Source organism: Pseudorasbora parva, chromosome 1 (genome assembly GCF_024679245.1).
Source record: "Pseudorasbora parva isolate DD20220531a chromosome 1, ASM2467924v1, whole genome shotgun sequence".
NCBI lineage: Eukaryota > Metazoa > Chordata > Actinopteri > Cypriniformes > Gobionidae > Pseudorasbora > Pseudorasbora parva.
Window position 1 is genome coordinate 64,598,770 of NC_090172.1, and position 24,146 is coordinate 64,622,915.

Below are 24,146 nucleotides of genomic sequence, written 5' to 3' on the forward strand. Positions count from 1 at the left end.
ATTTTTCTGGGGACCCCTTAGAACCTTCTGGAGGACCCCTGGGGGTCCCCGGACCCCAGTTTGAAAACCCCTAGGTTAAAGTATTTATATAGAAGAAATTGTAATATGTACAGTATTATGAGCCCTTTTAACAGACCTTAAATCACCACACAGATAAACTTTGAGCATGTTTTAGAAAATATATGCTTAACGCTCTTTTTATTGTTAACCCTCCTCAGCTTTTGACTCTTAGATTCATTGAATGAAGTCCATGTTTTATTTGTGAAGATGGCATGTCTGAAAAAGACATCAGGTTTTGAAATGGATTATTAAAAGAGGTTAAAAAAATCAGGATCAGACTTATTTCAAGTGAACAAGATTTGATTGCATCTTTTTATCCTTCAGTTTCACGTCAGATATGTAAATATTGTCCATCCTGAATGTCTAAATGTGGCGTGACAAACAAATGAGTGATGAGGATGTGTTTACATGCAAACATATTCATATCTCATAAACAAAGAAACAGACAGCCTGCACACAGTAAACAAAACTATATAAGAATTTTCACAAAGAGATTAATTCTAAATTAAAATAAACAATGTTTTAATGTCTGCATTCCAGCCAATCACATTCAAGTATTCAGAGGAAATAAAGAGAGATTTATTCTGAAGTAGATGATGTTATTATTTCAGTGAATAATGCAAGTTTATTAACTTTTACTAACATTATAAATGAAATGAACCCAGTCCTTCAGATGAGATATTAAACTAAGGTCCTGACTCTCTGTGGTCATTAAAAATCCCAGGATGTCCTTCGGAAAAATGAGTAGGATGTAACTCGGGCAAATTGGCCCATTGGCCTGTTTGCCCATTGGTTTCATCACTCGGTCTCCTCTCCACCAATCAACTGGTGTGTGGTGGGTGTTCTGGTACAATATGGCTGCCATCACATCATCCAGGTGGTGCTGCACATTGGTGGTGGTTGAGGAGATTCCCCACTTCAATGTAAAGTGCTTTAAGTGCCTTGAAAAGCGCTGTGATGAAAAGCGAGTGATGAAGCCAATCAGGATATGGGGATTATTAGGAGGCCATGATGGACAGGGGCCAATGGGCAAATTTGGCCAGGATGCCGGGGTTACACCCCTACTCTTTTTCCGAAAGACATCCTGGGATTTTTAATGACCACAGAGAGTCAGGACCTCGGTTTAACGTCTCATCCGAAAGACGGTGCTCTTTTGACAGTATAGTGTCCCCATCACTATACTGGGGTGTTAGGACCCACACAAACCACAGGGTGAGCACCCCCTGCTGGCCTCACTAACACCTCTACCAGCAGCTACCTGGTTTTCCCAGTTGGTCTCCCATCCAGGTACTGACCAGGCTCAGCCCTGCTTAGCTTCAGTGGGAAACCAGTCTTGGGCTACAGGGTGATATGGCTGCTGGTTCGTTGTGTGAGCATGCTAGGGCAGCTCTCGAGGGAGCCGCCTGTATGCATTGTGAGAAGCTGACGTTAAAGGTTCTTCGCTCGCAGCTGGCCGTGAGCCCCATGGTTCTGGGCCCGCAGCTGCTGAGGCGGCCCGGTGTTGCAGATCATGGGGCTCACAACTGGATTTGAGACTGCCGAGGCACTTTCTCAATCATCCGCTGACAGTTCAGATGATCTCCCTCCTCGCGTGGAAGCCTGCGCTGCGGCATCTTCCCCCGGGGTGGGCGGTCCAATGCTCATGCTCTCCGGTTCTGAGGAACTGGATAAGTTTGACATCGAGGCGGGTGGTGAAGCTCATGTGTCGCCACTTCATCCACCCGTCCATGAGGAGCTGGTAGAGGTACTGACCCGTGCAGTGGCCAAGTTAAAAAACGATTGGCCACAAGAAACGCATGAAATCCACTCACCCAGCCTGCTGGGTGCTAGATGAGGGCGAGGGTCCCTATCCAGAGGATATTTTAAAGCTACGGAAAGTGACTGATCTGTCTCTCCGCATCACCAAGGAGACGGCCCGTGCCATCGGCCGCTCCATGGCGTCAATGGTGACTGTGGAAAAACACCTATGGCTAAATCTCTCGGGGATGAAGGAGAAGGGTAAAACCCTCCTCCTAGATTCCCTGATTTCGCCTTCGGGTCTGTTCGGCAATGCTGTTAACACCGTCGTCGACAGATTCCAGGAGGCAAAAAAGCAATCGGCAGCTTTCCGGCAAATTCCTCCCTCGCCGCTCAAAGCCTGGGAAGCCGTCATCCAGCTCCTCGCACCGGCAGGTGCAGAAAGAGAGCGTCGCTTTTAGAGCCCCTCCCCCGGGAGCCTGGCAACAAAGGCGGCGCTCTCACCAGCAGTCTTTGATACCGAAGGGCTATCTGAGGAACAACTTTCTGGCTAAGAAGGCTGCTGGGAAGAAGTCCTAGCTGCGGCAGGACTTCTGAGAGCTGTCCCTCCCGCGCGGGGGCAACTGAGGTTGCATCCCGTGCAGCACTCTTGGGAAAACTATGTAGTAATCGCGCCGTCACAGATGCTTCGGGCCACATGGTTTTACCATTGTAACAATAACGAGTCTCGGGGAATAATTTATTTAAATGGGACTCATATTCATGAGTCTATAATGTGACTCGCTGGTTGTACATTAGTTATTAACTTTATAACGGGACTTTTAATCCTGTTATTATCAAAGTCGATTTCAGTCATCCAGATTTTTCTCTCGTCTCGCGAGGGGAAAATGGGATTTCTTCATCGAGTATCAATCTTACAAACTCGAAGAAATTTTAATCTGTTTGATCAGGACAAATAATATTTCATAAGTTTGTACAATTTGTATTACTGAAATAGTAACACAAAATCAAGCTTAATTTGAAGCTAAGATCTTATGTCATCAGTGACTTCAAATCCATAAGCAAGACATTCACTTCAATGTAATTATTGGATTTTAATAGACACTAGAGTATACAAAACTACGATTTCACACAGGGTAAAAAATGCATATATGTGGGTAACAAAACAAACAACATACAAGGAAAAATCTAAACTTGACGAATAAAACAAAAGTAACATAGAATGAGAGAGAGAGAGAGAGAGAGAGAGAGAGAGAGAGAGGGAGAGAGAGAGAGAGACTGAGAGTGAGAGAGAAGAGAGAGAGATGGAGACAACTTTTATCACGCAGTTCTTTCCAAGAGGCCCCAGTTAAATTCATACTATTCCCGTAAACAGGAATGGTCAAGACAACCTTTAAGCGCAGTTTGATTGCGAAATAGGATACTTGCATTTAAGTTTTAGGTGTGTAGGTCTGTTGCATTTTCTTAAGGTTCTCCTCAAGGCAACGAAGCTTGGATGGCGTTCTTGGAGGAGTTTTCCGGGCGTGATTGCTGGTGTGTCTCTCGGGCAGGTTTGCCCATCTCTCCTTGCCCGCTCTCGTGCTCAATCGTTCATCTCTTCATCCCATCTCTCGAGTTGGAAGCGCCGAAGCGTGGGTCTGTCTTTGGCGGAAGGTGCTCGCAAAGAGACATTGTGGGTCTAGGTTTTTATAGATGAAATAGGCGGAGATAATTAAATCAGGAGATGAGTGGTCACAAGACCCCCTCTGTTCCTATTGAAAGCCCCCACTTCCTTGTGACTCAAACAAAGATGGGTGAGTTATTAAGAGCCGATCTTTCTTTCTTTTCCCGGAAAGTGTATAGTTTCATATTGATGATTTTGTTGCATATTTAAGCACCGAAATCGTCGCCGTTGGGCGTCTGCGATTCCAATGATACCATGAACGACAGTATTGACATTCGAGAATGCAGATATACAGAATTTACAGTTACTAGCCTACAGAAGTTGATTTTACACTCAGTAAACGTCCAAGTTACTTCAAAACATCATATAAAACATTGCATCATCACAATACATATATTTGGTACATTGAAGAGGTAATTTAATCTAAAAGTCCATATATTGCTGATCTGTGTGTTCTCAGAGCAGTTTCTCTATGTATGTGTGTGTGTATGGGTCAGAGGTCAAAAGCAGGGGGGTTGTTTGGATGACGTGTATGCTGCAACCCAAAAGGCCTAAGGTGTCCAGGACTTTAGCACACAAAATCCTTTCTTTGGGGATTATAATGTGGCGCCTCATCAGTTAATTAGTAGTATAGTTGCAGTACAAGGGACCTCTGTAGGGTGATTACATCATCCCAGGATACGTGATTATCTGAGCTCTGGTCATTCGGTCATATGGTTAATTATTAACTCACTACCATCTCCCATTGTCGCTACACCATGGACAGGTGCTGCTCCAGTCGCCTCGAAAAAGACCTGTGACTGGGCAGCATGTGTGTCCACACACCGAAAATCATTTCCAGCTGCTCCCTGCCGGGCATCTGCTTCAGGGGGCTGGGAACGAGGCTCAGTTAATACCCAAGAGGCTGATTCCCTTAGTACATTATCTCGGCGCATGAAAATGCCTTCCGAATGTATCACATGGGTCCTGTAGAAATAGGGTACAGACTGCAGTTTGGTCAGCCTCGTCTGAAATTCAACGGGGTGACATGAACTGCAGTGGTGCCAGAGCGGGTTTGGGTAATAGAACAAGAAGTAAAACCCTTGCTGGCAAAGGAAGCCATAGAAATGGTTCCGCAGTCAGAGAGGGAGGCCGGGTTCTACAACCGGTACTTTATAGTTCCAAAAAAGGTACAATATCGTGTACTTCTGTTCGGTCTAGCTCTTTCCCCTTGCACTTTCACCAAGTGCATGGATGCAGCTCTGGCTCTATTAAGACTTCAGGGCTAATCCACAGTCATACGAAATGGGAGTTCAACATCGAGATGTAGCTCTGGCCCACATTCAGTGCTTGGGGCTGAGACTCAATGCAAAAAAAGAGCGTCTTGACGCCGTCTCAGAAGACAAGTTTTCTGGGGATAATATGGGACTCGATTTCGATGCGGGCACAATTATCGCCCGCGCGAGTCGAGACCATTCTGGCGATAGTCTCAGGAAAAAGGCTGGGCCACAGTATCACTGTAAAACACTTCCAGAAAATGTTAGGGCACTTAGCAGCAGCGTCCAACGTAATTCCCTTCGGCCTGTTGCACATGAGGGCCCTACAGTGGTGGCTAAAGACCCAAGGGAAACCCTATCCGTATGATCACAGTAATGCCCTGATGCCTTCGGGCTCTAGAAGAACGTTTGGTTTCTGTCCCAGGGGCCAGTGCTGGAAGCATCATGTTGCCGGAAAACCATTTCAACAGATGCCTCCCTCACTGGTTGGGGCGCGGCCATGGAAGGCCACTTTGCGAGAGGTCCGTGGGAGGACCGTCATTCGTCCTGGCACATAAATTGTCTGGAGATGATGGCAGTCTACAAAGCTCTGAGGAGTTTTTTCCCGAACTCTGCGGGCACCACGTTCTGGTTCGCACAAACAATATGGCAGTCGTGGCCTACCTGAACCGCTGGGGGGGGGGTTAAGATCACGCTCTCTGTGCAGATTGGCGCATCTCATTCTCCTGTGGTCACAAGATAAATTGTTATCTCTCAGGGCAATGTGAAATATTCCGGGGATACAGAATCAGGGAGCAGACATCCTGTCGAGACCTCGAGGTTGTGGAGTCGATATGCAAAACGTTCGGCCCAGTGGAAGTGGATCTGTTCGCACCTTGAGAGACGTCCCATTGTCCACTGTTGTTTTCCCTTACACATCCAGCCTCACTGGGGTTGGATGCCATGGTTCAGACATGGCCAAGGCTGCGTCTGTATGCATTCCCCCTGATCGCTCTGCTCCCAGGGGTCCTGGAGAGGCCAGCTGTTGTGTGTTTTGGCTCGCCCAAGAAAGGGTTGCCTGCATCTACCCCTACTATTAGTAATTGGATTGTGCAGGCTATAGCCTTGGCATATAAGGTGCGCAATCTGCCTTCACCTATAGCCATGAGGGACCACCCCACCAGGGGCATGGCCTCCTCGGTCGCCCTTCTCTCTGGAGTCCCTATGCAGGACATTTCAAAAAGATCGGTACCAACTATTCGTGTTCCTGCTGCACCTCCAGAAGAAATGAGTGTACCGTTTGAAAAGCTCATTATCATTTAATGTATGCACTAAAATGGCTTGGTGAAAACAGAGCTGTTTTTGACCAGGTAAAATTAGTGTTTTCTTAAGGATAATTTTAATTAAAGTATATTACAAACTTTTCATTTAGACAATAAAGAATCATATTAACTTGTACAAAAATGGCATTATATGACCCCTTTAAGTCTGGAGATCTGGGATCTATTCTGATATCTGTTTTAAGATTATCTTCAGTGATATGAGCAAAGTTTTACATTTTAATCATCCTCTCTCATGTATTTTGGCTTGTTTACAACAACTCCTGTTTCACGAGTTCACTCTTAAATTACATTTATTATTACATTTTAAATTACATTTATTAAATGTATTTATTAATTATAGAGTAAATTTAAACGTGTATTTGGCGTGCTGACGGGGGGAGGGCAACACCAGGCATCTCAGTGGCTGCATTCAAAATCACATACTTCCCTACTACATAGTTGTCACAAGCTCCATTCATCATGCCTGTCTCCTCAGCACTACACCTCCCAGAATCCTCCCTGCTCACCATCAACCGCACCTGCCAGCAATTACACTTGCTATTTCACCCTACATCAGCAGTCATAATCCACATCACACGTGTAGTCTCGTCATTGTATACACTGAAAAGCCTGAATTACATACCTGTACTACTTACTAGTCTTTGATCATCTGTCTTCAGTCGTCAGCGTCCATTCTCCTGTTCTCCTGAGACTCTGTTTTACATCAGCATCTGTAATATTAAGATCCCCCTTATCATCCATCATCAAACTATACCAGCTTGCACAGGATGTAGACTCGGTCAGATGCTGGATTTTAACTCAAAACAAAAGTTGGATCCAAATTGAATGTTTGTTCGACATCAAGCTCTAATGTGCTCTTAACCCATTATACTCCATCACGTCTATTGCGGTCTCAAAACTCTGGCTGGTTGATAATACCTAGAATATCTAAATTAACTGCAGGCGGCCGATCCTTTTCCTATTTAGCTCCTAAACTCTGGAACAGACTTCCTAGTATTGTTCGGGAAGCAGACACACTCTGTCAGTTTAAATCTAGACTAAAATCACATCTCTTTACTATGGCATACACATAGAACATTTTTAACTCTCATTATTCAAATCAATTGACTGATTGTTAGGCTGCATTAACTATGTTAGCCGGAACCGGGAAAACTTCCCATAACACCTGATGTACTCTTTACATCATAAAAAGAGTGGCATCCACACTAATGTTAGTCTCTCATGTCATCCTCATTTGTCCTTGATTAAGGTCCATATTCATATTTACTGAAACAGACACAGTACGCGAACCGTGGGGTTTCAGTCAGGACCTTCACTAACGATCAACACACTCCATGCTGCTGCCATAAGACCACACACACCGATACATTGAAAATACAGTCATGCACTTTATGCACTACTGTTATCTACCCCGTTTTCAAAGTGCTTTTTGGAAAGGGAGCAAGAAACAAAAAAAAGTACACACAAAACGAAAAGGCAATTAAACTATTCATTGATACCACTTGTGGGGGCCAGAAGGAAACATGGCCCCACACAACACCCAACCCAGCACATTCACCTGCAGCACCATGGAGAGCATTACCAGAGGATTAGAGGGCAATTAGCAGCCACATAAAGGAGGGTGAGCAGAGGCTGTATGCTGTATGATAATACTGCACACCCAGTGGAGTGATCTTATCCCACCATATCCTGGAGAATAGAGGCCTAAGCAGAGGATGGGAGTAGTCTGAACCTCCCTTACTAACCCGACATCTCTTCTACCTCTCCCTTCCAGAAATAACCGTGATGCCATTTGTAGCTTCCTAGGAAAGGAAAAGCCTGAGTTATAGTTTTCTCCCCTGCCTTATGGAGAATAAAAGTTAAGTTGTTGCATTAAAACTCTGCCTGGTGAATTGTTCTCTTTAAGTAAATCTGTCTGGTATTCAAAGGTCACACACTGCATGTTTAGGCAACTGGTGAAATTAATCAAAATCAATTCACTGACACAAATGATCTCACTTAAACAACAAAAACACAGACCAACAAGAACATCAAAAGAAACACAGAAAAAACACAGCTTGTCAGCTACCGGCTTGACATCATGATGCACACAAAGCCCACTAGAACGCAGCCCATCATCAGCGCTGGCTCAGCTCAGCCCTGGTCATAGGGGTCATAGTTACCCTCAGTGAAGTGCCGCACAAATAATTTCCCGGCCTTGGTCAGGCCATCCGGCTTATGTGTAGGTCTTACCTTTGAAATGATCGTACTTCTCTCCAAAAAAATCACCTTGAAAAAGACACGCAAAGAAAAAAACAATACCTTATTTTACATAGATCGCACACAACCCACCAATGTTCCCACAGCTGATGACCCACATACTGTAGTATGGTTCTATCACTACACATCAAATTGTAATTGGCTGATGACCCACATCAGTCAAAGTTATGATCCATTGTAAAATGGCAGCTTCAACGGAAGGCTAGCTATACTACTAGTCTACGGGGCTGTGAGGGGTTTAGACAATAACTTAATAGACTTCTTAATAGACTTTTCACTCCTTTCCTCCACTTCTGCGGTCATCGTTCCTCTTAGCTGCATTCACTCATTTTCCAGTCATCTTGTATGTTATTGAAAATACAACTAAATACTTTGGGAAAGCGTCACATAAGCTGACTTCATACATTTTTATGAGTTATGTGTCACATACCTGTCCTGTCTTGTGTGCACATGTGGGTTTGGTTATTCTGAGCATGTGCTCATGTAATTGTCTGATCCGTCTCCCATTTTCATCTGATTAGTGTTTGATTTCTCCCACCTGTTCCCTCTTGATTTCTTCCCTTTATAAGCTCCTTGTGTTTGTCAGTCTGTGTTGGATCCTTGTTATGTCTATGTCTTACAATTTCCCGTGATTTCCCTCTTGGTATGTTTTTGAGTTATGTTACAGTTCTGATTGTGTTTTTTCCCCCTCGTGGGTTTTGTTTTGTATTAATGTTTATTTTCATAATAAATCACATTTTTGCGCATCTGAGTCTTCACCTTAGTTTTCTTATGTTGAGACTAGTGATGGCCAAATGAAGCGTTTCAAAGCATTATTGCTTTCTGATACAATTGTGTCGAAAATGGTTCGTTACTCGAAGCTTCATTCAGATAGAAATTGCAGCACCATCTCCTGGTGAAGTAAATGTAATGCAACAAAGCTGACAACCATAAAATGCAAGTAGGCTTATGTTCACGGCCCGTTTATTACGTGTTTACCGAGGCGATCGAAGCTGAAACAGTGTTAGTGCTGTGAAACTCATTTATGTAGGTACATTTTACAGATACTGAGGAATTTCATAATAAAACAAAACCTTGATAATAAAACATTAATGATGTGTGCGTGTGTAATTATTTCTTTAGACAAGGACAGAAGATCAGACCAGCTTTAAAAAGCTGGAAACCATCACAGAAATTCTAATGGTTTATATTAAAATACCAATAGGAACCGTTGGCTTTTACAATTTTAACCACTACAGATTTTCTTTTCTTTGTGTGTGGGACATATTCCATTAGGATGTGATGCCCCCACCAATAGAACCCAAAACATATCAGAAGAGACCCGCAGAGACCACAATAATTCCCATTACAACCAATAAAATTCCCATGAAAGCCATTAAATCCAATAGAATTTCAGTAAAATTGTTTTTTATTTATTTATTTTTTGTTTTATTTATTTATATATATTTTAGCATGGCAGTATCATGTGTGAAAGCACATAAGAAATACAGCCGGCAGGTTTCAAACCTGTCAACACTGATTGGTCTGTGAAAGCAGTCAGGTGGTTCACTACAGGTGTGAAGCAGTTTGTTTAATTCAGAAGGCATTTTCACGTGACTAGTGACGTAATGATACAAGCTCCGAAGCAGTGGTTCATTTCAAGGACCATTCGAGTTTGAAGCAAGCTTCGGAGCATCGGTGTAATTTAAAGGCGCTCTTCATAAACCATAAACCTTTCTACTCGCCACGAGTTTTCCTCGTTCGTTCTCGTGAATGTTTACATTCCTCCAGACGCGACACTGTGTGAACGCAGCACTGCAACAGCTGGCTGAACAAATAGCTGAAACAGAACAAAGGTACCCAGACTCTCTTTTAATCATTCTTGGATATTTTAACAAAGCAAATCTCTCCCGTGAACTGCCAAAATACCGACAGCACATTACATATCCCACCAGAGACAGTAATATACTGGACCACTGTTATACAACAATAAAAGATGCATATCACTCATATTCATTTATACCGACCTACAGGCAGAAACTGAAATCAGCTAAACCTGTAATAAGGACTGTAAATAGATGGACTAATGAAGCAGAGCAGGACTTACAAGCCTGCTTCGATTGCACTGATTGGACTGTTTTTGAAGCAGCTACCACCAATCTGGATGAGCTCACAGATACTGTAACATCATACATCAGTTTCTATGAGGATACATGCATTCCTACCTGGTCATTCTTATCATTCACTAATGATAAACCATGGTTTACTGGGAAACTCAAACAGCTTTGTCATACCAAAGAGGATGCTTACAGAAGTGGGGATAAGATCTTGTATAACCAAGCCAGGAACAGACTGACAAAGGAGATCAGAGTTGCTAAAACAAGCTACTCTGAAATGCTGAAAAAACAGTTTTCAACCTACGACCCTGTATCAGTCTGGAAAGGCCTGAGGAACATCACCAACTACAAGTCACCATCCCCCCGAGCTGTAGAGAATCCACAACTGGCTGACGAACTGAATGCATTCTACTGCAGGTTTGAAAAGCCCAGTCTCACACCCGCTCTGATCTGCACTTCACACCCTCACCATCACCTCCTGCACCCCCTCTCCTCCCCCCTCCTGCCATCCAACCTGAGCTAAAGGTCTGTGTGGAGGACGTGAGCCGAGTCTTCAAAAAACAGAAGACCAAGAAAGCTTCAGGCCCAGACGGCATCTCATCTGCTTGTTTGAAAGCCTGGGCTGACCAACTGGCCCCAGTCTTCACGCAGATCTTCAACAGATCATTGGAGGAGTGTGAAGTTCCCAGCTGCTTCAAACGCTCCACTATCATTCCCGTCCCCAAAAAAACTAAATGACTACAGACCTGTCATTCTCACGTCTGTTGTCATGAAGTTATATGAAATACTGGTGTTGGCCCACCTAAAGGACATCACTGGACCCTTGCTGGATCCTCTTCAATTTGCCTACAGAGCAAATAGGTCTGAGGATGATGCAGTCAACATTGGACTGCATTATATCCTGCAACATCTCGACAGACCTGGGACTTATGCAAGGATCCTATTTGTGGACTTCAGTTCGGCATTTAACCTGTTAAGCTGACTCCGAAATTTTGAAAAAAACCTAAGAAATGCATACTCAGACTAAAACAAATACAGTTTGTGAATCCTTTGCACTAAAAGCATAATTATGGTCTCATTTGAAAGCAGACACCTGGCAGTTTACTGTAAAGTCAAAATGATAATATTTTTTTTTTAAAAAAAAAGCTATAATAAGTTTCAAAGTTTTGTAAAGTTATTAGAAATTTATTTGTATGATATATCTTTATGAAAATAAAATTGAAGTGGGCCTTGGAGAAATCTAGAAATGCACTACAGCTAAAGCCACAAGTCTGACCATTTTATATTTCAGATCTGAAGATGATCAGTCTAATACTCTGAATTTTATTAAACGTTTTACAAGATCGTTTCATGTGATTTTACTTTGAGATATCTCTAAAATATCAACTGATGTTTATTGCCATGTCTTCTCAGCTTTCATTCAATCTATTGCCTCTATTGTTTAGAGGTGCAAACTGCCCCATTCAGTTTGTCTCCCCGGCACACATTCACACTTCTGCGGACTGGTTATGGCTCTAATTATTATTCTTTTGTCTGCATTATAATTACTAACGATTCTCTATTCAAACTGTTCTATTCAAACCTCATTTCTAAATCAAACCTCTCACTTTACCCTCACTGAGACTCTATCGAATGCATTTCGTCCAAATAAGCATTTCAGTAGTTTTACATTTAGAAAATGTTCATAAAAATAAAGTATTTACTCAGTGGCAGGTGCATCTAGGGCAAGCTAGCATGTTAGCTTAGCACACAAGCAAAACAACAATTTATACGATTAAAATCATGTTTTATTCAAAACTTGCTTCATATCACTTTATAATTTATAAGTCAAGTGTTTTATATAACAATATGTGATCTCATGTAGCTTCGGGTCAAAAAATCTGACAGAAAATATACAATGCTAAAAGCTATGTGGAATAGCATTGCATTATAAATATCATCTATTATGAAACCACCCAACATGGCATAAAGAACACAGACCAACCATATATTGCCGCGATTGTGTGTTTATTGTCTTAAAACGTGTCTATCTGCATAAAATAGCGATCTGGCGATCTCAGGAAGCTGTTTTGGTAATGTCAGATACTTCCTGAATGTCACATGGTGTGTCTGTTCTTCATCTATGCATATGGGAGTGAATTTTCAGTAGTACAGCTTTCCAGCGCCCTCCGGCTGCCAGAATGAATTGAAAACACAGCATAACACAGTCTACTGCGCTCATAGAGTTTAAATACACCTTCTGGTGCTACTTGGACACGTCATCAGTGAAAAACCCGGGGTCATGGGGTGTTTCGGGTCTTAAATCTTCATACACCCTCACCCGGGCGACCCAACCGGGGGTGATCAGTCCCCGGCTTGTGTCCAAGTGGCATGTTGCTCCACAGCACAGCCACCGAGAAGCCCTCTCTGCGGCCTCTAAGATGTTCGTGGTGGCTCTTTTCAATTGCAGTCCTTTCACTCCAAGGAGTTTGAGGGTTCGCAGGAGTGAGTGGCCAGCGAAGCCTCGGCACCCGACCTCGACTGGCTCGCAGTGAGTTTTCCAGCCATTGTAACGGCACTCCGAGCTGAGCCCTGCGTACTTAGCCCTCTTGCGCTCGTGGGCCTCTTCAATACGGTCTTCCCAGGGGACAGTTAGTTCCAGGATAACCACTTGCTTGGTAGATTCAGATGTTAGCACCATGTCTGGGCGGAGAGAAGTGACTGTGATGTTGCCTGGGAACTTAAGCTGTCTTCCAAGGTCAACCTGAAGCTGCCAATCACGAGCAGTGGAGAGGAGCCCCCCCGTAGAGCTATGCCGATGGAATTGTTCTTTTTGCCCAGCTCTAATGAAGGTGATTGTTTGTTTGGGGGCTGCCTGGGTCTTACTGAGCTGGATAGCTGTGCAGATGGAGTCCGCCAAGGCCTTTAGCACCTGGTCGTGGCGCCAGCGATACCGCCCTTCCCCTAGCGCTCTTGAGCAGCTGCTCAAAATGTGCTCCAGTGTGCCCCTCTTCTGGCACAGCTTGCACTCAGGAGTGTCTACCAGGCCCCAGGTGTGCAGGTTGGCTGGGCTTGGGAGGACGTCATAGAAGGATTGGACAAGAAACTTGATCCGAAATGGCTCTGCTTTCCAGAGCTCTGCCCAGGTTATTCTGCGTGGATCTGCATGTTCCCACCTGGTCCACGCTCCTTGTTTGGACATACTGGCCATTTTGGTATAGCGTTCTTCCTCCACCTCTGCTCGTATCTCGTCCTGAATCAGTCTGCGCCTCTCTTTTCCACGAGCCAGATCGTAACGTGGCTTGGGAAAACAACCAAGACCTGCTCTTCCCATTGCCACGGAGCCCAGCAGCGTTTTGTGCCTTAGTCGTGCCTCAGCTTTAGTGACGGCTTCTTGCGCCTGCCACTTTCTCCCGGTCTTCACAAGGATTCCTGCTGCTGCTACTTTTGTGTCTTTTGAGTCCCTGTACATCAATACCTCTCTGGAGCGGGTGACTTTAAACTCCTCTGATAGTCCACTCAAAGGAAGATGCAACTTGGTGGAATGGCCGTAAAGGGCAATGCTGCTCAAGGACCGAGGGAGCCCCAGCCATTTTCTGAGGAACTGGCTGATAGACTTCTCTAGAACCTCGACTGTTGATATTGGTACCTCGTAGACTAACAGGGGCCAGAGTATTCTTGGCAAGACTCCGTGCTGGTAGATCCAGGTTTTGAATTTTCCAGGGAGTCCAGATCTGTCGATTGCTATGAGCCAAGTAGTCAGGTCGCACTTGGTTTGTTTTATGGCAGCTGAGTCCTTCAGGGAGCTATCAAAGAACTTCCCCAAGCTCTTGACTGGTTTTTCATTCACTGATGGAATCATGGTCTCTCCCAGGGTAAAGCGGAAACGGTCGGACACTTTACCCTTCTTTAGGACCAGAGACCTGGACTTCGCAGGCTTGAAGCTCATCCTTGCCCAGGAGATGAGCCGTTCAAGCCCCTGGAGGAGCCATCTGCACCCTGGAACAGATGTTGTCATCACTGTCAAGTCGTCCATGAAGGCTCTTATGGGGGGCTGACGGGTCCCAGATTTTGACTTGGGACCTCTGCATTCCACCTCGGCCGACTTGACAATCATGTTCATGGCCAATGAGAAGAGAGATACCGAGATTGTGCAGCCAGTGATTATCCCCTTTTCAAGTTGATGCCAGGAGGATGTTAGGGTTAGGATGAGGATGCGGATCTTGACAGGAACATGGTGTTTTACCAGTGCGGTTTCAACGAGCTTGTCTGGAATAGACCTGTAGGCATTGGCCAGGTCAAGCCAGAGAGTTGCCAGATCTCCTTTGCTCTCCTTAGCCTCCCGGATCAGCTGTGTCACCACCCCTGTATGCTCCAGACATCCAGGTACTCCTGGAACTCCTCCCTTCTGGACTGAGGTGTCAATGTAGGAGTTCTTCAGGAGGAAGTCTGTCAAACGTTGGGACACGATTTTGAAAAAAATCTTGCCCTCAACACTGAGCAGCGAGATGATGCCAAACTGATCGATGTTGCAAGAGCCCTCCTCCTTCGGGATCCAGACTCCCTCAGCATACCTCCAGTGCGCAGCGACTTTCCCTCTCCGCCAGATCACCTTCAGGATCTTCCAGAGACGTCTGAGGAGCTGCGGGCACTGCTTGTAGACCTTATAGGGGATCCCGCTGGGACCGGGAGCAGAGCTGGATCTTGCCGCTGTAACGGCTTCTTTCACCTCTTTCAGCGTGGGTTCAGCACTGTCAAATTGGATCCCTGGTTCAGGTGGCGCCACCAAATCCCTGCAAGGTTCAAGGTCATGGTCCCTCAAGGTGTCACTAAAAGTGGTGTGGAGATGGTTGTCAATCTCCTCTACCGGGAGAGTGAGGTGGCCACTTCGCTTCTGACCCAGTAGTTCCTTGATAAAGCTGAAGGGATTGCCAATGAACGCACTACGTTTCCGAGCCCTTTCCTTGCCCTTCCTTCGGTGCCATTCCGCTCTCCTCAGTGAGATGAGTCTCTTCCTTATGATGTTTGTGAGTTCTGACAAGGCAGTCCTTTCCTCTTCCTTGGCCATCTTGAACTGACGTCTCAGGGATTTTAGTTCTTGTCTCAGCTGACTGATCATGGCTTCTCGCCTGTTGAGCTTCGCTGGATTCCTATCTCCTCTTTTTTTCCTGGACACCAAACCGCTCTACCCCCATGTTCATTATGATGGTACACATGGTCTGGAGTTTCTGGTCGACACTGCCCTTTGAGATGGATTCCAGACACTTGTCTACATCCTCGTCCAACTTAAGCCACTCCTTATTATTTGCGGCAGGCCACTTCACCCTGCGATGTTCCGATTTCCTGCTTGGTGGGGGGATTTGTGTAGCTTGGAGGTTCCAGGTACTGTGGGGAGATTCCGGACCCGGATCCTCCTCCGTCTCACCAGGTTCAGCCGCCGGCGCGACAGTAACTGCTGCCCCAGCTGCCGTACCTGAGCGTAGCTTCACTTGATCCCTCCTGAGACAGGCCATCTTTGCCTGGTGGCTCATAATCATACATCTGCGGATTTTGGATAAATATTGAATAAATAATACTTCTCTGTATAGAAATTTGAATCAAACATGTGAGAATCTATCAATATTTCTCCACATCTGCACACATTTGAAGTAAAAACCCTGAGGGAAGTTGTTTTGTCGAGAGTCTTCATGACGACCAAGGAGGAGTTTTTTATGAATGGGAGCAAATGACGCGCATATTACAATCAAAAGGTAGCGACGCCCAAGATCATATTCATAACTCCTGGCACATATTAACACATTACGGTCATAATACTACTTTGAGAATAAAACAGAGGTAAAAAAATTAAACTTTAGTCTTAGATCTTTTTAATGATGTATAGTTTGTCAAGGTAATTACTTACACCTGATAGTAATTTTGAGCTAATTTAAGAAAAGAGAGCTTCAGCACGTCCTCGTCCTTGTGACGGTTATCAGGTTTAATACCATCATGCCTGATCTCCTCACAGCCAAACTGACCCAGCTCTCCATACCATCCTCAATCTGTCAGGGGATCTCTAGCTTCCTGACAGACCGACAGCAGCAAGTGAGACTGGGTAAACTCACATCCAGCACTCTTACAATCAGCACTGGCACCCCCCCAGGGGTGCGTTCTCTCCCCACTGCTCTTCTCCCTGTACACCAATGACTGCACTTCTAAAGACTCCTCTGTCAAGCTCCTGAAATTTGCAGATGACACCACTGTCATCGGCCTTATCCAGAATGGTGATGAGTCTGCTTACAGACTGGAGGTTGAACAGCTGGCTTACTGGTGCAGTTATAACAACCTTGAGCTGAATGCGCTCAAAATGGTGGAGATGATAGTGGACTTCAGGAGGAACCGCCCAGCACTCCCCCCACTCACCATCATAAACAGCACTGTGGACGCAGTGGAGTCATTCAGGTTCCTGGGAAATACCATCTCTCAGGACCTGAAGTGGGACAATCACATTGACTCACAATGTGTGAATGACAATGTGAAAAGGGCTCAGCAGAGACTGTACTTCCTTCATCAGCTGAGGAAGTTCAACCAGCCACAGGACCTGCTGATTCAGTTCTACTCAGCTGTCATTGAGTCTGTTATATGCACCTCCATCACTGTCTGGTTTGGTTCAGCTACCAAATCAGACATCAGGAGACTGCAACGTACCATCCGGACTGCAGAGAGGATTATTGGTGCCCACCTGCCAACCCTCCAGGACCTGTACTCTTCCAGAGTGAGGAAGAGAGCGGGTAAAATCATGACAGACTCCACTCACCCCGGAAACCTCCTGTTTGAACTGTTACCATCAGGACAGTGACTCCGATCACTGGCCACTAGAACATCTAGGCATAGGAACAGTTTTTTCCCACAGGCCATTTCCCTCTTGAACAGTTAACCCCCACCCCACCCCCCAAGGCAAATGCCTGTAAGTGCAATTACTCCCACTTTTTAGTGCAATATCTCCTAAACTCAGGTGATCACTTATATTATTTATTATTTATATTTATTCTTACCACCCAAATACTGTAAATGCTCATAATCTATGTATTTCTGACTAAATATAACCGTGACCTTATACTGTTTATATTTTTCTTCATATTTTTCTTCTTAGAATTTTTTATTACTGTGTTGTATTTGAATTGTTTATGTGCACTGGAAGCTTCAGCACCAAACAAAAATCCTTGTGTGTGAAAGGCACACTTGGCAATAAAGCTCTTTCTGATTCTGATTCTGATTTTGGCATACAGTTCATGAAAACCCAAAATTCCTATCTCAAATTTTTTTTGCATATTTCATCTGACCAATAAAAGAAAAGTGTTTTTAATACAAAAAAAGTCAACCTTTTTAAATAATTATGTAGAGTTATGCACTCAATACTTGGTGGGGAATCCTTTTGCAGAAATGACTGCTTCAATGCGGCGTGGCATGGAGGCAATCAGCCTGTGGCACTGCTGAGGTGTTATAGAGGCCCAGGATGCTTCGATAGCGGCCTTAAGCTCATCCAGAGTGTTGGGTCTTGCATCTCTCAACTTTATCTTCACAATATCCCACAGATTCTCTATGGGGTTCAGGTCAGGAGAGTTGACAGGCCAATTGAGCACAGTAATACCATGGTCAGTAAACCATTTACCAGTGGTTTTGGCACTGTGAGCAGGTGCCAGGTCGTGCTGAAAAACGGAATCTTCATCTCCATAAAACTTTTCAGCAGATGGAAGCATGAAGTGCTCCAAAATCTCCTGATAGCTAGCTGCATTGACCCTGCCCTTGATAAAACACAGTGGACCAACACCAGCAGCTGACATGGCACCCCAGACCATCACTGACTGTGGGTTCATGACACTGGACTTCAGGCATTTTGGCATTTCCTTCTCCCCAGTCTTCCTCCAGACTCTGGCACCTTGATTTCCGAACGACATGCAACATTTGCTTTCATCCGAAAAAAGTACTTTGGACCACTGAGCAACAGTCCAGTGCTGCTTCTCTGTTGCACAAAAGTGGCTTGACCTGGGGAATGCAGCACCTGTAGCCCATTTCCTGCACACGCCTGTGCACGGTGGCTCTGGTTGTTTCTACTCCAGACTCAGTCCACTGCTTCCACAGGTACCCCAAGGTCTGGAATCGGTCCTTCTCCACAATCTTCCTCAGGGTCTGGTCACCTCTTCTTGTTGTGCAGCGTTTTTTGCCACACTTTTTCCGTCCCACAGACTTCCCATGGAGGTGCCTTGATACAGCACTCTGGGAACAGCCTATACGTTCAGAAATTTTTTTCTGTATCTTACCCTCTCGCTTGAGGGTGTCAATGAGGGCCTCCTGGACAGCAGTCAGGTTGGCAGTCTTACCCATGATTGCGGTTTTGAGTAATGAACCAGGCTGGGAGTTTTTAAAAGCCTCAGGAATCTTTTGCAGGTGTTTAGAGTTAATTAGTTGATTCAGATGATTAGGTTAATAGCTCGTTTAGAGAACCTTTTCAATGCTAATTTTTTGAGATTGGGGTTTTCATGAGCTGTATGCCAAAATCACCAGTATTAAAACAATAAAAGACCTGAAATATTTCAGTTGGTGTGCAATGAATCTAAAATATATGAAAGTTAATTTTTTATAATTACATTATGGAAAATAATGAACTTTATCACAATATGCACATTTTTGAGCAGGACCTGTATTAGGGCTGTTGGAACGAATTTCGGTAGTCGAATACAATTCGAATATTAAAAAAAAATAATACTAATCAAATGTTAAAACTACTATTCGAATGGGTTGAAAAAACAATAAAAAATTTAATTTGTTGACTATCTTTAAGGAACTTGTGGTAACAAATTGCTTGTCACTCCTGATCCACAATCTAAACATGGCAGACAGCGGTGAACACAAGGAGACAGAGATCATCACTCCTGGCAATCTTAGAAGTGATGTGTGGAACGTTTTTGGTTTCCCATCAAAAAATGGAAAAATAAGTAAAAAGACAGTAATCTGCAAAATATGTAAGGCTGTAATGAAATACCACTCCATCACGAGCAACATGAGGGCACACCTGATAACAGTACACCCTGGTAAGCTAGGCGAACAGTATGAGTGCGATCGACAACTACCGTTGAAGCAGGCAAGGATTACCGCTTTTTTGCCTTCCTCCTCATCACGCGGTTTACCCGCTGCCCACCAAGCAGTGATTACGGACAAATTGAAACAATTTATCTGCAAAGATATGAGACCAATTAACATCTCCCAGGGGTCTGGTTTTAAAGATTTTGTCTAAAGCCGGGTGCACACTGTGCGATTTTGGCCACGATTTGGCCGTCTGGGACAAATTTAGCAAATCCTAAAAGATTCCTCTGATCCTAGGCTAAACTCTGACGTCTTTAGTTTGATATGTTCACCGGCAGCCGATTAATGAGCGCTGCGATCAAATTTTACCTCAGACGAAATTCTGGCAGTGTCAGAAGATTTGGCACACAATCCTGCAGTGTGACTTCTCCTACGACGACAGTCAAATATCTCTGTTTTTCAAGACAAACTATGACCAAAACGAGAGCTAGAGATTTCTTTGTAGCCAGCATTTCAGCCCCGCGTGTAATGCAGCTCACCGTCACCGAACGCGTCATTCATTGATGATATAAAACTCCGGGTGAGTTTCTTGCGCGCGTCCGTTTTTAGCTCGCCTTCACTATTGTGCAGTCTGACATTACTGTCAACTGAGATCTTACAGTGTGACATGGCGATCATGTTTATACAGTCTAACAAGGGACATTCGCAAAGGATTTTAAAAAATCGCACAGTGTGCAGGACCCTTAAGAGCTTGAGCCAAGGTACACAGTTCCTAGCCGCGCAAGATTGCGGAAGAAAGCTATGAGGAAGATGAGGAGGGAGCAGCCATGGTGAAGGGGACACAGTGCAAGGAGAAAACCGCTCTCAGTGCTATGGCCGATCTTTTTGGGAGTGTTGATCTCCAAGGTACAGCCGCAGACGCATGGGGTGGTAAGCCTACCTTGGACATTGGCAATATGTTGCAACAAGAAATGCTGATCTACGAGAGTGAGACCCCGCTACCCACTGATGGCGATCCACTATCATGGTGGAAGACATCAGGGTCTAAGTACTCTCACATTGCCCAGCTGGCACGATGCTACTTGAGCATCCCAGGCACCTCGGTTAGAGCAGAAAGCGTTTTCTCCATGGCGGGGATTATAGTAAATTATAAAACGCTCTGCACTAGATCCAGAAAATGCAGATTGCCTTGTGTTTTTGGCCAACAACCTTTAGGACATAATCTTGCCCATGTTGATTATTATAGCCTAATGTTAGTGTCACTGTTACATGTTACTCACTTAACCAGCTTTGGTTTACTTTTGTTCTACATTTCTTTAATGCTAATTTATTTGGATAAGTTTGTATTTTCGATCAACAGTGACAAAAAACTTGTTCAAGATCCCTCTAAAGCCCCTTTCACACTGCGATTCCGGCAAGTACACGGATAATGTGACCCGGCATTTGTTCCCGGGCCGCTAGATTTGGTCCATTCACATTGCCAGCGAAATACCGTAATATGTGCACTTTCACACACAACCCGTAACGGTCACGGATTGAGTTGACACGTGACATCCGGACAGTGCCGTTTCTAGGCATAGGCAAACTAGGCGGTCGCCTAGGGCGCCAACAGCTGGGGGGCGCCAGTGAGCCCCCGCCCCACCAAGATTTTTTAGTTATTTCATATATATTTTATTATTAATATTTCATAGGCAAACTAGGCGGTCGCCTAGAGCGCCAACAGCTGGGGGGTGCCAGTGAGCCCCCGCCCCAACAAGATTGAGTTATTTCATATATATTTTATTATTAATATTTCATAGGCAAACTAGGCGGTCGCCTAGGGCGCCAACGGCTGGGGGGCGCCAGTGAGCCCCCGCCCCAACACAATTTTTTTAGTTATTTCATATATATTTTATTATTAATATTTCATACTTTTGCTATTTCGAGGCATTATGATTAGTTGCGATTATTGGAGTGAAGTCGCCATGGTGATAGTGGCGCTGCTGTAATAAAATGAGATTATGTAGAGAGTGGCAGGGAACGTCGTCATCCATGCTTTAGTTTCATCATCATGAAGAGGTCAAAGCCATCAGGGGCGCAGTATCGTACAAAGAAAAAAGAGGAAATATAAAAAAGAAAGCGAAATATACAAGTATGTTAGTCTACTTATTGGTTAATTGTTCTCTACTAAGCTGGTCGCTCTATCATAACGTTGAGCAAAACATTACACTGAATATTAGTAGGCTACTGGACGGACCACACGCCATGCTCATTTATTTCAGGTGCAGAACATTATAGCATAGTTAATTTGAATAAAAAAAAATTACATCAGAGATAGCCGTTTAGTGTAAATTGATCAAGTAATACTGTCATAACCATGGGCGTCACTAGCCCCTTTTTTATGAACTTATGCCTCAGCCCCCCCTAAAAAAAATATGTGATTAACCTTTAAAACATATGAAACTGGCGCGAGGCTTCGGCTACGGCTTCGTCCCGTCTTTCTTTGTGTCAGTGTGTTCTTCAATCCGCAGCGGCAACGAGTGACATGGTTTTCAAGCAATTGTTATCTAATTTTTTGGCCTTAAGAAAATCTTAAAATACACAAATGTAGATCATAGAAATCAATATTTTCTCGGGGAAGCATGCCCCCGAACCCCCCTAACATTTATGTTCTCAGTGATAATAAACCTGGCTACGAGGGTCCTATGCTTTATAAGTTATAGTTTAAAAGACGGGGGGGGGGGGGGTAATCATGCCTAGGATGTGACATATAATGTACGAGTCGAAAAAGATTGGTGCCAAAGAATAAGGAAAGGCAAAACGGAAGTGTCCTCATTGCTTTGTTAACATGGCTGTTGACCAGCAACTAGAGGCATTGTTGTTTATGCTAAATGCTCAAATTACTTCATGTTTTTCTATATTGACTTCTTTCCGGAGAGTTAATGAGATAACGTGTACGCTGGAAGCAAAGCTTGCTGAGAGTAGGAAACAATGTGAAGCCGAAACAATGTACAATGAAACAATGTAGAGCAACAAGTTTGTTCTGCAACTTGTTGCTCTAGGAGTTTCTACAATAACTACGTCATCACTACGTCACATCCGTTGCGGCATTAGTTTTGGCTTTTGTTCACACAGCGCTCATCCCGGATCGAACCCCGCAATGTTACTAGGTCCCCGACCCGGGTTCAATTCGGTTCAATTCGGTAATCAATTCCGGGACGTGGTTGCTTTCACACAGAAGGCGACCCGGCAATGTTCCGGGAATATTGCGGGTCCGACGTGCAGTGTGAAAGGGGCTTAAGATGTGTTGATATAATGCCTCTATATTTGTGACAATATCCAACAATTGACCATGCTCAGCATGCAAAACACAACAATGGTAACATTGTTTTTTTTTACACTTAAGACCATTACAAGTTCATTTGCTGTCGTTATTGGGGTTATACTGACAAAGGAGTTACAATTCCCCTGTGATTAATTTATTCGTGCTGCAATGCATTTTGGGAGTACACTTCCTTAGCTCACAGATAGAATTATGTCGACACAACTTGAATGGTTTAAGTAAGAACAACTTGATGCAATTAAGCTTACTTGATTGAGTGTTAAGTTCAGCTTACTTGAGAATTAAGGCAATCGGTTTCCTAATATTTTCCTAGTAATGTGAGCACTAATAGCTAGTTAAAGGGGGGGTGAAACACTCAGTTTCAGTCAGTGTCATGTCAATCTTGAGTACCTATAGAGTAGCATTGCATCCTGCATATCTCCGAAAAGTCTTTATTTTTTTTATAATTATATAAGAAAGATGCGCTGTTCCGAGTCTTTCCGAAAAAAGCCGAGCGGGTGGGGGCGTGTCGTGTGAGTGGAGCTAAATAATGACGTGTGCAGCAGCGCGCTGCAGTGAGGAAAGTGAGTCGCTCTGTGAGCAAAGTGATTCGCTCTGTGAGCAAAGTGATTCGCTCTGTGAGCAAAGTGATTCGCTCAGTGAGGAAAGTGATTCGCCCGCCGCGTGAGGAAAGTGATTCGCTCTGTGAGGAAAGTGATTCGCCCGCCGCGTGAGGAAAGTGAGTCGCTCTGTGAGGAAAGGGATTCGCTCTGTGAGGAAAGTAATTCGCTCAGTGAGGAAAGTGATTCGCCCGCCGCGTGAGGAAAGTGAGTCGCTCGGTGAGGAAAGTGATTCGCCCGCCGCGTGAGGAAAGTGATTCGCTCAGTGAGGAAAGCGATTCGCCTGCCGCCTGAGGAAAGTGAGTCGCTCTGTGAGGAAAGTGATTCGCCCGTCGCGTGAGGAAAGTGCTAATACAGATCGACCGCCGGCCTATCAGTGGGTAAGTCAGTAGCTACTGGTTATATCACCTGTTTAGCATCCTACAAGCCAGCTTTGATGGGCGTAGGCTGTTGCTTTCGCTCTCTCCCTCGCTCTCTCTCACGCGCTTCCGGTAGAATTGTCCGTAAGGCCCATACAAGGAAATTCCGCCCCCACTAACGTCAATGGGAACGCATGATCTCAAAAAACTTGCCGAAACTTATGACTAACCGGAAGTAGTATTTTTGACAAAGAAATACTCCCATCAAACGTCCACCTTAACTTTTGAAACTTTGTCTATGTTTAGTATGGGATTCCAAGTCTTTAACAGTGTAAAAAGATCAGTATGCATGAAACAGCATTTCACCCCCCCTTTAACACATCTAATAATTTTAAGATAAGTATACTTCATTAACAAGTTTTCTGTACAAA

At 44.4% G+C, this 24,146-nt stretch overlaps 1 pseudogene; it reads right to left on the bottom strand.

Annotated features, from left to right (window-relative positions):
* Positions 1 to 1,305: 1,305 nt before the first annotated feature.
* Positions 1,306 to 1,422, bottom strand: LOC137088869 (5S ribosomal RNA; annotated as a pseudogene).
* Positions 1,423 to 24,146: the final 22,724 nt, after the last annotated feature.